The sequence below is a fragment of the Sycon ciliatum genome, chromosome 7, assembly GCF_964019385.1.
Source record: "Sycon ciliatum chromosome 7, ocSycCili1.1, whole genome shotgun sequence".
In the NCBI taxonomy this organism is placed as follows: Eukaryota; Metazoa; Porifera; class Calcarea; order Leucosolenida; family Sycettidae; genus Sycon; species Sycon ciliatum.
Genome location: NC_088649.1, coordinates 11,953,589 through 11,966,196, shown reverse-complemented (window position 1 = coordinate 11,966,196; position 12,608 = coordinate 11,953,589). Strand labels below are relative to the sequence as shown.

At 47.9% G+C, this 12,608-nt stretch overlaps 2 long non-coding RNA genes across 3 annotated transcripts in view; one reads left to right on the top strand and one right to left on the bottom strand.

The window, feature by feature from the left end:
- Window positions 1-2,959: 2,959 nt before the first annotated feature.
- LOC135821000 (uncharacterized) lies at window positions 2,960-6,525 on the bottom strand. Of its 2 annotated transcripts, none has more exons than XR_010554270.1 (3): window positions 6,259-6,525; window positions 4,913-5,029; window positions 2,960-4,103 (listed from the first exon to the last, which is right to left on the bottom strand). It is a non-coding gene; the product is annotated as an uncharacterized LOC135821000 (long non-coding RNA). The 2 variants fall into 2 exon arrangements; XR_010554271.1 differs by having other exon boundaries at window positions 4,913-5,026; window positions 6,259-6,522.
- Window positions 6,526-7,512: 987 nt separating this feature from the next.
- LOC135821914 (uncharacterized) overlaps window positions 7,513-12,608 on the top strand; it is a 36,064-nt gene continuing 30,968 nt past the window's right edge. Inside the window, exon 1 of the long non-coding RNA XR_010554409.1 lies at window positions 7,513-7,917. This is a non-coding gene — a long non-coding RNA (uncharacterized LOC135821914). The remainder of the gene's footprint in view (window positions 7,918-12,608) is intronic.

The window sequence follows — 12,608 nt, the reverse complement described above, 5'->3', positions numbered from 1 at the left end:
CTCTTTCTGGAGATCACGAGTCACACCGTACGAGGTATGTATGAGTCGGTGGCTGTGTAAACTCGGCAGGGTTTCCCTAAATTACTTGCACTACGAGTTGGATAAACAGCTACAGCAGTGGGAGAAGATTTAAAAAAAATCTTTTGAAAGAGGCAGAAACACAAACCCGGTACCCGCGACAGAAGTCAGCGTCCACTGCATGCATTACTCGTTCTTTTTGTACAACACGTGTCATGGGTTCTGGAAATGTGACGTCAACCAAAAACATTCCGCCGTGGATCCAACCAGCTGCGGAATTGCTCACCGTTACTTATCGGTACCGTATTTTCTGGAGTACAGTACTGTCGGTCGCCGAAGAACTGGGGGGTCAGCCTCCTAGCCTAGACCGTTCTTATTTTCATTTATCACTCTCTTAGTATTGACTCACATAGATTTTTGCCATACCTAAGCAGTCAAATATTCCTGCATATTTCACTCCTTAGGGCTATTGACTGCTTATTTGACTGCTTAGGGGTTGCGCAGTTGAACAGTGCCTAGTGCAGCATTGTCACTGCATGAGTAGGTGGTGGTGCAACGGTTGTGCAATCATAAAACCGGGATTCATGAGGTTATCGTTCTGGAATTTGAAATACGGACTGTTTGTCGTGATAAATCTAATATTGACTTCGTACTTGGTCAGTATAGGAAACAAAAACCTCGTAAAAGACCTCGGCTTCGCCTCGGTCTTTTACTCGGCTTTTATTTCCTATATTGGCCTCGTACTCAGTCAATATTAGATACGTATTGCAGTCTATGGACAGTTGAGTCACCGGACATACATTGGTATGCTGTGCTTGGTGAAATTCTAGCCTGGTCGTTCTTCGGCGCTCCGGTCTCCGGCGCTCGACAGTAATAGTAACACTAAAGGAGGCGTGTATGCTGCCCGCCTGAAATACTTTCCCAACACAGTGGTCAGCCACAATGAATGCACGAATCTTCCCACAGTCAGACCCAAAATTGTGTCAGAAATCCCATTTTTTTACACAAAGGATTAATGTTGATTGGGTGATTCAAGGAAATAATTATAGTGCTAGGGTAGGAGCATGTGAAAAGGACGGTGGATATTGCTATGACTGTGTATCCATCTATTACTGTGATTGTCGTGAGTATCGCTGTTGTTACTTGTCTGCAAGATGCCGTGGACATGCATATCCGGTCGAATGATGCGGGGCCCCGCGTCCCCAGCGCGTACAGAACGTTGCATGCAGTTGTTGATCGTATGCGCACTCACGGCTGCATGGCCAACGCCCTGGGCCGCTTGACCTCCGACCGAATTTCCATGTCCACGACAGTAGGTGGTTCCCAGGAATCCAGGGACAACCCACGCGTCTCTAGGTGCATGCCCGCATATAGCACTGCTAGCCATTAGTACCTGACAATCACAGTGCTGCTCAATGAAATCCAGTCGCACCCCTCAAGTACGCGTCGGGCGTTGCACAGCCCTAGACCTGTGGGCTGTGAAATGGTGCAAGGCGCAACATTAATAATAATGAGCGACGACGCGACTGGATTTCACATAGCAGCACTGTATTGTATTGCGTTGCCACGGCCTGTACAGTCCAGCTGTACAGCTGTACAGTCCAGCTGTACAGCTGTACAGTCCAGCTGTACAGTCTACAGTCCAGCTGTACAGTCCAGCTGTACAGCTGTACAGTCCAGCTGTACAGTCCAGCTGTACAGTCCAGCTGTACAGCTGTACAGTCCAGCTGTACAGTCCAGCTGTTCAGCTGTTCTTATAATAATAGCTATAATCATGGTGTTGCCCCATCCAGACATACACACACTTGCACTTGCTCAACTGCCAGAGAATGGTCAATTGAGACCAGGGAGTCGTAAAATACCTGCACTTTACGACTCTCTGATTGAGACAAATTCCAAAGGAATATAGGAAAGATGACTCTATTGGCTATTGAGCCGCCCAATGGCCGATACCCCCTAAAACCGCCCAGTTAAAGCTGCATGAAGGCCAGTGCACTACGAAGCTGGCCCATAGAATGCAAATCCCAAGTGCAGTCTTGCGGGCTACGACTCCCACACACCTACTACAGTCCTCTTGCTGTTAGTTATAATTTCACACGGTGGTGCGTATGCTTATAAAACACAATGATAGTCTTTCAAGATTGATTCACAAATACAGAAAAGACGAAACGTTGATTGTTGAACAGGCTGAACAATCATTGCAGTGTTCATACACGTAACACGTGTATTCATACGACTTTGCCTGGAGAAGAGGATAATAATATGTTTGAAATGATCCAAGTACTCTTGTACAGTGACAATGTTGCAGGATTGGGATAAACACACAGTCCTACCAATAGATTGAGTACCTACAGTGGAGATAGAGTAAAGCAGCAGCTGCAGCAGCAGCTGCAGCAGCAGCTGCAGCAGCGGTGACAGCAGCTACAATGCTGTATCTGATATGCTATAGCATAGAGCAGAAGACGACCGAAGTGCGTGGCTGTAATTGAAGTGTGGTTGTAATGAATTATTTACCGGCACGTTAGTACATAGATGTAAAGTGAACAGTCGCTGCTGCCATGACAGTGCCCTAATCCCTACAGAGCAGTACAGCAACCGTCAGAATGATGAATGATGATAATACAGTGTGCGTGTGCGTGCGTGTATACGGCGGCAGACAGCGTACAGATACACGTGCATGAGAAGAATAAACAACACACGCGCTCTGCGGCTCAGTCACTATCTACATGATTGTAGAGGATTATAACAGACATTAGTCGTATACATAGTGTTACATAGTGTTACATATAGCTAGTATGGTGGCCACGGTATGTATTATTGGCTGGAAACAATCATCAGTCACCACTACTGTAGTTAGCGCCAGTCACACTACACACTACACACTACACACTACACAGGCTCACACCCCATAGTACACCGCGATAGCCAACAGACAGTCACCGAGCAGTAGGCAGCACTTGGCTGCACATTAAACCGTCACATGGCATGTGGGCAGTACCAGCAGCACCATGAGCAGCAGCAGCAGCACACGGCAGCAGCAGCAGCCTGGGGCGGAGTAAATGACTAGAAGTCTGTGCTGAATGTGAGAGCAACTCAACACTTGCAAGCGAAACGCAATAGTGATGTTGCAGAAGACTACGATGAGTACATGTCATGCCACATACTTAGCCACCACTGCTTCTGCCGGTCAGTATTGGTGAACTAGTAGCATGTAGTAATGTTAGTACACAACATGTAGAACATGTGCTGGATACACCGAGTACTGCCGTACTTTGAGGCTATGAGCTGCAGACTGAGTGATTAGAATGCTGATCGCTGTGGACATAGACATGATGTTCATCAACCACACACTGGCAGCCATCATCCTCACCGACACTGATGGAAGCACCTATCATAGAATCCTTGCCCCGTCAGAATACAATCTGTGTATCACCACCCACACAGCCATCTACTTGTAGTTCTTAGCCAATCCACCACATGGGATTGGGAACTTGAAAGGCAAGCAACACACCGACACACCGTGACTGAGCGGCGGTGCACATGTTGTACCGGCACACACAGTACACAGTACACGCAGAGATTGCCACTACACACTACGAACAACTAGGAACAACAGTTCACCTGCTGCTGCCCAGAGAGCCAAGTTTTTCGAGTGAATCCACTAAGTCAACTGGTCCTAAAGAAGCTGCTGATCTCGTAACAACGGATCGTTCACTCGGACTAACAGTGGTCCTTGCCCCAGCTGCTGCTGCAAGACTAGCAGTAGCGGCAGAGACGGCGACACAGGCGCTAGCACCATACCCCAAGTTCCTGTTACTCGAACTAATAGTGGCATGCGGTGAAGCTGACGTAGAGAATGCTGAAGACGTTCCCAATGCTCTTGTTGTTGCTCCTGCTGCTGCTGTAGCTGTAGTTCTGTTGTCCCGTTGTGTGATCGGACTAAGACTGTCCATAGCACCAATGACTGCACTCAGCTCAGCGTTGGACAAAGGATTCTCCGGATGAGGTGTTTGGCACAAGGCGACCGGTGTGACCACTGCTGCTGCCGTCGCTGCGCCATTAAGCCGGGTCAATGATCCACGTCTCTGAAGCAACAACAACAACACCAACAACATTAAGATCTCATTTAGCTATCGTCAGGACAAAGAAAACAAACAACAGTGTGCTCATTCCAGTCCAACAAGAAGCAGAGCACGTGCATGTGAGAAAGAGAGAGAGGGGGGGGGGGGGGGCACACACTTGTGTAAAAGGTGTCAGCTACGAAATCATGCCACCCTTGAAGCCGCCATGCCATAGATGATTGAAGGTGTATCTAATCGACCCAAACTGCCAAATACGCTGCTTTCAGGCCAGTTAGTAGGCAGCCCTTCACTGTCCATAATCCGCACAACAGAATAGCCATATACCCAGCATGTACCCAGCCTGTACTCAGCCTGTACTCAGCATGTACTCAGCCTGTACTCAGCCTGTACCCAGCATGTACCCAGCCTGTACTCAGCCTGTATCCAGCATGTATCCAGCATGTATCCAGCATGTACCCAGCATGTACTCAGCATGTATCCAGCATATACCCAGCAGGTATCCAGCATGTACCCAGCATTTAGGTTGACTTTGAAGGCATCAGGTACCTTGGGCTGAAGTTGGGCATAGAAATGAGCACTTGTCTAGACGAGATACAACTGCACACTTCATTGCCATGCCTAATCGTATGGTGAATGCATGACTACTGCATGACTACTGTATGACTACTGTATGACTAGAGTGTATCCACTGTGGCAGAGATAAGGTGTAGCTGTAGTCTATTCCAAGAAGGAAAAACACCAACTGCCGGTTAGTTGCAGCAGCTAGTAGAAATACAGCATAGTACACAATTGCTATGGGAAAGATCTATTACCTCAGTATGTCCACCATGTTCTCCACTTCTCTCCTGCGTGTCTTTGGCCAGCTGGCGTAGTGCATCGAATGACTCATCATTAGCCATCCGGGCCAGGTCATGTCGCTGACGTGACTGCTGCCACAACAAACAAAATCAAATTAATATCAATCCCAATGAAGAAGCTTGAGATGGAGGTTTTTTTAGAAGAACAGCAGGTATCTCAAGTAACATGGCCACATGGCCCGTATACTATCAGGTATCTCAAGTAACATGGCCACATGGCCCGTATAGTATTCCCATAGCTACTGGTATGCGAAAGACGCTAGCCATGGTCCACAGCGCTTAATTTCGTATCTTCACGTGACAGGGCACAAAGGACCGGAGGTGTGCCAGGCGCATGTGATGGCGGGTGTTCACCCATGACACGGTGACTGTGCACCAGACTACCAGCTCAACTGGGTCAGCAACATGACCATGATGATGATGATGACGAGCCGCATAGCGACGGGCCCTCACCTAGCTCTCCTCTTATATACGGCCGAAATGTGTTTTAGCCCTGGCAGGCCGAAATGTGTTTTAGCCCTGGCAGGCCGACATTTAAACGCGCCGAACATTTGTAGACTTACAGCATTTCTAATGAGCGAAACAAAGCGGGTACATGATGTCATTAATGATGTCATTAATGATTTTCACCCTCAACAGAAAGAAGAGTAAGAGAAGACGGTTGTATCCTGGCCACTATGCAAAGTATACTATGTACCGTGCCCTGTCTCTTATCATGCACAGTCATTTACAAGAGCAGCATGCCGTTGCCACGTGCGGCATACGTATGGCATTACCTTAGCACTCCGTACGCATGATACCCATGGGCCATTGCACATTCTATGTGGAAAAAAATCTTACGTTGGATAGTAAATCAGGGCTCATAGGCTTTTCCCATTACCCAGCCAACATCAAGTTGCACTTGAACAAACTACCATGACATTACATCAACCCTTTGATCTTTTGCCAAGCCAGAGAAGGCTATTAGCTACTGGCTACCCTACTAAGCACACTTGATGAGAAGGATCTGAATATAATGTAACTAGCTCCTGACTAGTGCATAGAGACAGCTGTTTACAGACGTGTCATGTATTGCTGCAAGGGCATACACAGCTAGCCATTGATACAAATCGATGTTCGTTATCTTGCCTTGTTGACATCTCAAACTAACACAATGTAGCCAGAAAAGATGGAAGATGTAGCTTGGATCTAAGACGTTCGAGTATTCTTTCAATCGCGATAATATGAAAATGTGGTGTCTAAATTCTCATGACTCGCAAACGACCTATAAATGTTACATGGTGTACCCATACAAATCTTACCTTTCTGGAGGTATCGTGGAGACGTTGCTGTTTGGCTCCTCGAGCACGCTGCGTACGGCGGGGTGGCGGAGCACTCTGGCTTCGTCTTTTTCTTCTACTATTGTTCCCCATAGTCGTAGTTCTTGAACGATCAAACTCCTTGTATTACACTTTTACAGTCTACTGGCTGTACTGCTGCTGCTGCATGCTATGTAGCTCAGCTCAAAGAAGAACACCAACAATTATTAAATTTTGAAATCACTTCATTATCATCATGACATGACCAGGATGACAGGATGTTGGAAAAACATACATTTTTATGTACGAGCTACTCGCACATAAAAAAAACATTTTACGTCATAATAATGCATGCATTGCGCGGTGCATGTGCCTGATGTGGGATAGAGTAGACGTAGATCTACACTACGAGGAGGATCAGATTCAGCATGCTAGCACAGAAGATGCACTACTCGTATACGCGTAGATCTACATGTACATCTCTACATGATTGATTGTACAAAAATTAATGTACACACTGTAGATCTACGTCTTTAGAAGTACGTTCACCATGTTCACGTAACGTTGTAGAAGAAGATGACCAGGCCCAGGGTGAGGTGGACATTGATGGTGATCAGGGAGTCGTAAAACGACTCCCTGATGGTGATGAGGCCGGTGGTGAGCTAGCGGGAGAGGAAGAGAAGTGATGATTGTGGACGCGATGGTGATGGTGACGATGATGACGGAGATGGAGGGAGAGGTCACGGAGGTCCGAGCAAATCAGTGCAGCTGATAAGAAGAAAACGTCCGGAATCAAAGCACACGTGTTGTCTAACCCACTGTGTCGTGATTTGTCACGTGATTATTATTATTATTTTATTTATTTTACTAGGGTGTTTCCCACAGACCTATGGTCTTCTTACGGGAGCCCCTAGAAAGGTATGATGACTCGTGGTTCAGTGTTGTTCGTTCTGCTAGCAGTTTCAAGCAGATGAAAGTAACGTAAGTTCTAGAAACAGGGTACATTCGTATTCGTGATCCAAACCTGTGTAAAGGGAAATGTTACCGCACTTACACCAGTAACCCGATACGACTCCCTGCTCTGCACTTACCACAATGCGAAATGGCAATGGTGGTGGCATCGATGTAACCATCGATGCCACCACCATTGCCATTCGCATTGGGTTCAAAGCGGTTTCAACCTGTCACTGTGTCAACCTCAGTCCAACCACTCTAAATTTAATCCAGTTTTGACCGCTTTTGACCGCCCATGACCGGTATAATCCGGTTTACACCAGTTGAGACCGGTTCAGACTTTCCCGCGCCGGCGACTTCACGCCGCTACAAAACAAAGAACGCATGCGCGGGATAGCATATCGACTCCGGGTGCTCCATCTTCTTCTTGAGTCGAAAACAAGAAAAGTTTGTCCTTTTTGATTTGGTGGGCCTCTGCCATTACGGCCACAGTCGCTTTCCCAGTAGCACTTCAACACAGTGCTACTCAGTGTAATAGCTAGTGGCTACGTCCAGCCTTGAAACCCAGTCAGTCTTGGCAGAATGTTCAAAAGTAAAATCTTAGTGATTGATCACACCACCAAGTGCGGGGGCTCAAAAGACTAGTTACACAGCACGAAAAAGGAGCAGAAAAGAAGGATAGCGGTCATTCTCGCCGGAAAACTTGAGGTAAGAATATTTTGTAATCTTGCCAATCTTGCCGATCCGTTGATCTACTGTCTATACTATTACTCGTAACACTACTGCATTTGTAACTCGTATTTTGTGAACGGTGGGAACATCCATGTGACTCCGCGCCCGGTTATTCTCTATGTGTGTTGCTTGGTATTGAACGTTGAGTCGGTCTTGCATACAACCTCACTCCTTCAAGGGAAGTGTGAGGCTCTGATATGTTTGACTATGTGGGGCAGCCTTGTAACTCCATGCCAGGTGATTCGGGACGTGGGTTCCTTGGCATTGAAAGATGAGTCGGTCTTGCATTCAACCTCACTCCTTCAAGGGAAGTGTGAGGCTCTGATATGTTTGCCTATGTGGGACAGCCTTGTGACTCCATGCCCGGTGATTCGGGACGTGTGTTCCTTGGCATTGAACGATGAGACGGTCTTGCATACAACCTCACTCCTTCAAGGGAAGCGTGAGGCTCTGATATGTTTGACTATGTGGGACAGCCTTGCAACTCCATGCCCGTTGATTCGGGACGTGTGTTCCTTGGCATTGAACGATGAGTCGGTCTTGCATTCAACCTCACTCCTTCAAGGGAAGCGTGAGGCTCTGATATGTTTGACTATGTGGGATAGCCTTGTAACTCCATGCCCGGTGATTCGGGACGTGTGTTCCTTCGCATTGAACGATGAGTCGGTCTTGCATTCAACCTCACTCCTTCAAGGGAAGCGTGAGGCTCTGATATGTTTGACTATGTGGGATAGCCTCGTAACTCCATGCCCGGTGATTCGGGACGTGTGTTCCTTGGCATTGAACGATGAGTCGGTCTTGCATTCAACCTCACTCCTTCAAGGGAAGCGTGAGGCTCTGATATGTTTGACTATGTGGGACAGCCTTGTAACTCCATGCCCGGTGATTCGGGATGTGTGTTCCTTGGCATTGAACAATGAGTCGGACTTGCATACAACCTTACTCCTGCAAGGGAAGTGTGAGGCTCTGATATGTTTGACTATGTGGGATAGCCTTGTAACTCCATGCCCGGTCATTCCGGACGTGTCTTCCTTGGCATTGAACGATGAGTCGGTCTCGCATACAACCTTACTCCTTCAAGGGAAGTGTGAGGCTCTGATATGTTTGACTATGTGGGATAGCCTTGTAACTCCATGCCCGGTGATTCGGGACGTGTCTTCCTTGGCATTGAACGATGAGTCGGTCTTGCAAACAACCTCACTCCTTCAAGGGAAGTGTGGGGCTCTGATATGTTTGACTATGTGGGACAGCCTTGTAACTCCATGCCCGGTGATTCGGGACGTGTGTTCCTTGGCATTGAACGATGAGTGGGTCTTGTATACAACCTCACTCCTTCAAAGTATGTGTGAGGCTCTGATATGTTTGACCTTGAGGAGCCAACTTTGGGACCCCATTCCCAGTGAATTAGGGTGTGTGTGTGTGTTGCTTGTCATTGAGCGATGAATCCAAATATTTGCGTATGACCTCACTCCTTCAAGGGAAGTGTGAGGCTCTGATATGTTTGACTATGTGGGAGCATCCTTGTATCTCCACGCCCGGTATTTCGGGACGTGTGTTGCTTGGCATTGGACGATAAGTCAGTCCTCCATACAACCTCACTCCTTCAAGGGAAGTGTGAGGCTCTGATACGTTTGACTATGTGGGGACAGCTTTGTAACTCCATCCACGATGTGGGTTGCTTGGCATTGAACAACGAGTCGGTCCTGCATACAACCTCACTCTTTCAAGGGAGGTATGAGGCTCTGATATGTTTGACTATATGAGGGCAGCCTTGTATCTCCATGCCTTGTAATTAGGGAAGCGTTTTGCTTGGGATTGAACGATGAGTCGGTTTGGATACAACCTCACTCCTTCAAGGGAAGTGTGAGGCTCTGATATGTTTGACTACGCGGGACAGCCTTGTAACTCCATGCCCAGTGATTCGGGACGTATGTTGCTTGGCAATGAACAATGATTCAGTTTGAATACTACCTCACTCCTTCAAGGGAAGTGTGAGGCTCTGATATGTTTGCATATAAGGACACAAGTGTTGCTTGGCATTGAGCGATGAATACAATTTTCGTATGACCTCACTCCTTCAAGGGAAGTGCGAGGCTCTGCTATATTTGACTATGTGTGGCAGCCTTGTGACTCCATGCCCGGTGATTCGGGACATGTGTTCCTTCGCATTGAACGATGAGTCGGTCTTGTATACAACCTCACTCCTTCAAGGGAAGTGTGAGGCTCTGATATGTTTGACTATGTGAGACAGCCTTGTAACTCCACGCCCGGTGATTCGGGACGTGTGTTCCTTGGCATTGAACGATGAGTCGGTCTTGCATACAACCTTACTCCTTCAAGGGAAGTGTGGGGCTCTGATATGTTTGACTACGTGATGTGGGGCAGCCTTGTGACTCCATGCCCGGTGATTCTGGACGTGTGGTTTTGGCATTGAACGATGAGTCGGTCTTGTATACAACCTCACTTCTTCAAAGGAAGTGTGAGGCTCTGATATGTTTGACTATGTGGGACAGCCTTGGAACTCCATGCCCGGTGATTCGGGACGTGTGGTTTTGGCATTGAACGATGAGTCGGTCTTGCATACAACCTCACTCCTTCAAGGGAAGTGTGAGGCTCTGATATGTTTGACTATGTGGAAAAGCCTTGTAACTCCATGCCCGGTGATTCGGGACATGTGTTCCTTGGCATTGAACGGTGAGTCGGACTTCCATACAACCTCACTCCTTCAACAGAAGTGTGAGGCTCTGATATGTTTGACTCTGTGGGACAGCCTTGTAACTCCATGCCCGGTGATTCGGGACGTGCGCTCCTTGGCAATGAACGATGAGTCGGTCTTGCATGCAACCTCACTCCTTCAAGGGAAGTCTGAGGCTCTGATATGTTTGACTATGTGGGACAGACTTGTAACTCCATGCCCGGTGATTCTGGACGTGTGCTCCTTGGCATTGAACGATGAGTCGGTCTTGCATACAACCTCACTCCTTCAAGGGAAGTGTGAGGCTCTGATATGTTTGACTATGTGGGACAGCCTTGTAACTCCATGCCCGATGATTCGGGACGTGTGTTCCTTGGCATTGAACGATGAGTCGGTCTTGCATACAACCTCACTCCTTCAAGGGAAGCCTTGTAACTCCATGCCCGGTTATTCGGGACATGTGTTCCTTAGCATTGAACGATGTGTCAGTCTTGCACACAACCTCACTCCTTCAAGGGAAGTGTGAGGCTCTGATATGGTTCACTATGTGGGACAGCCTTGTAACTCTATGCCCGTTGATTCGCGACGTCTGTTCGTTGGCATTGAACGATGATTCGGTCTTGCATACAACCTCACTCCTTCCAGGGAAGTGTGAGGCTCTGATATGTTTGACTATGTGCGACAGCCTTGTAACTCCATGCCCGGTGATACGGGACGTGTGTTCCTTGGCATTGAACGATGAGTCGGTCTTGCATGCAACCTCACTCCTTCAAGGGAAGTGTGAGGCTCTGATATGTTTGGCTATGTGGCCCAGCCTTTGTAACTCCATGCCCGGTGATTCGGGACATGTGTTCCTTGGCATTGAAGGATGAGTCGGTCTTGCATACAACCTCACTCCTTCAAGGGAAGTGTGAGGCTCTGATATGTTTGACTATGTGGGACAGCCTTGTAACTCCATGCCCTGTGATACGGGACATGTGTTGCTTGGCATTGAACGATGAGTCGGTCCTGCATACAACCTCACTCCTTCAACGGAAGTGTGAGGCTCTGATATGTTTGACTAAGTGGAACAGCCTAGCAACTACATGCCCGGTGATTTGGGACATGTGTTCCTTGGCATTGAACGATGAGTCAGTCTTGCATACAACCTCACTCCTTCAAGGGAAGTGTGAGGCTCTGATATGTTTGGCTATGGGGCCCAGCCTTGTAACTCCGTGCCCGGTGATTCGGGACGCGTTTTCCTCGGCATTGAACGATGAGTCGGTCTTGCATACAACCTCACTCCTTCAAGGGAAGTGTGAGGCTCTGATATGTTTGACTATTTGGGACAGCCTCGTAACTCCATGCCCGGTGATACGGGACGTGTGTTCCTTGGCATTGAACGATGAGTGGGTCTTGCATGCAACCGCACTCCTTCAAGGGAAGTGTGAAGCTCTGATATGTTTGACTATGTGGCCCAGCCTTGTAACTCCATGCCCGGTGATTCGGGACGTGTGTTCCTCGGCATTGAACGATGAGTCGGTCTTGCATACAACCGCACTCCTTCAAGGGAAGTGTGAGGCTCTGATATATTTTGCTATGGGGCCCAGCCTTGTAACTCCATGCCCTGTGATACGGGACATGTGTTCCTTGGCATTGAACGATTAGTCGGTTTGCATACAACCTCACTCCTTCAACGGAAGTGTGGGGCTCTGATATGTTTGACTATGTGGGACAGCCTTGGAACTCCATGCCCGGTGAGTCGGGACATGTGTTCCTTGGCATTGAACAATGAGTCAGTCTTGCACACAACATTACTCCTTCAAGGGAAGTGTGAGGCTCTGATATGTTTGACTATGTGGGACAGCCTTGTAACTCCATGCCCTGTGATACGGGACATGTGTTGCTTGGCATTGAACGATGAGTCGGTCCTGCATACAACCTCACTCCTTCAACGGAAGTGTGAGGCTCTGATATGTTTGACTAAGTGGAA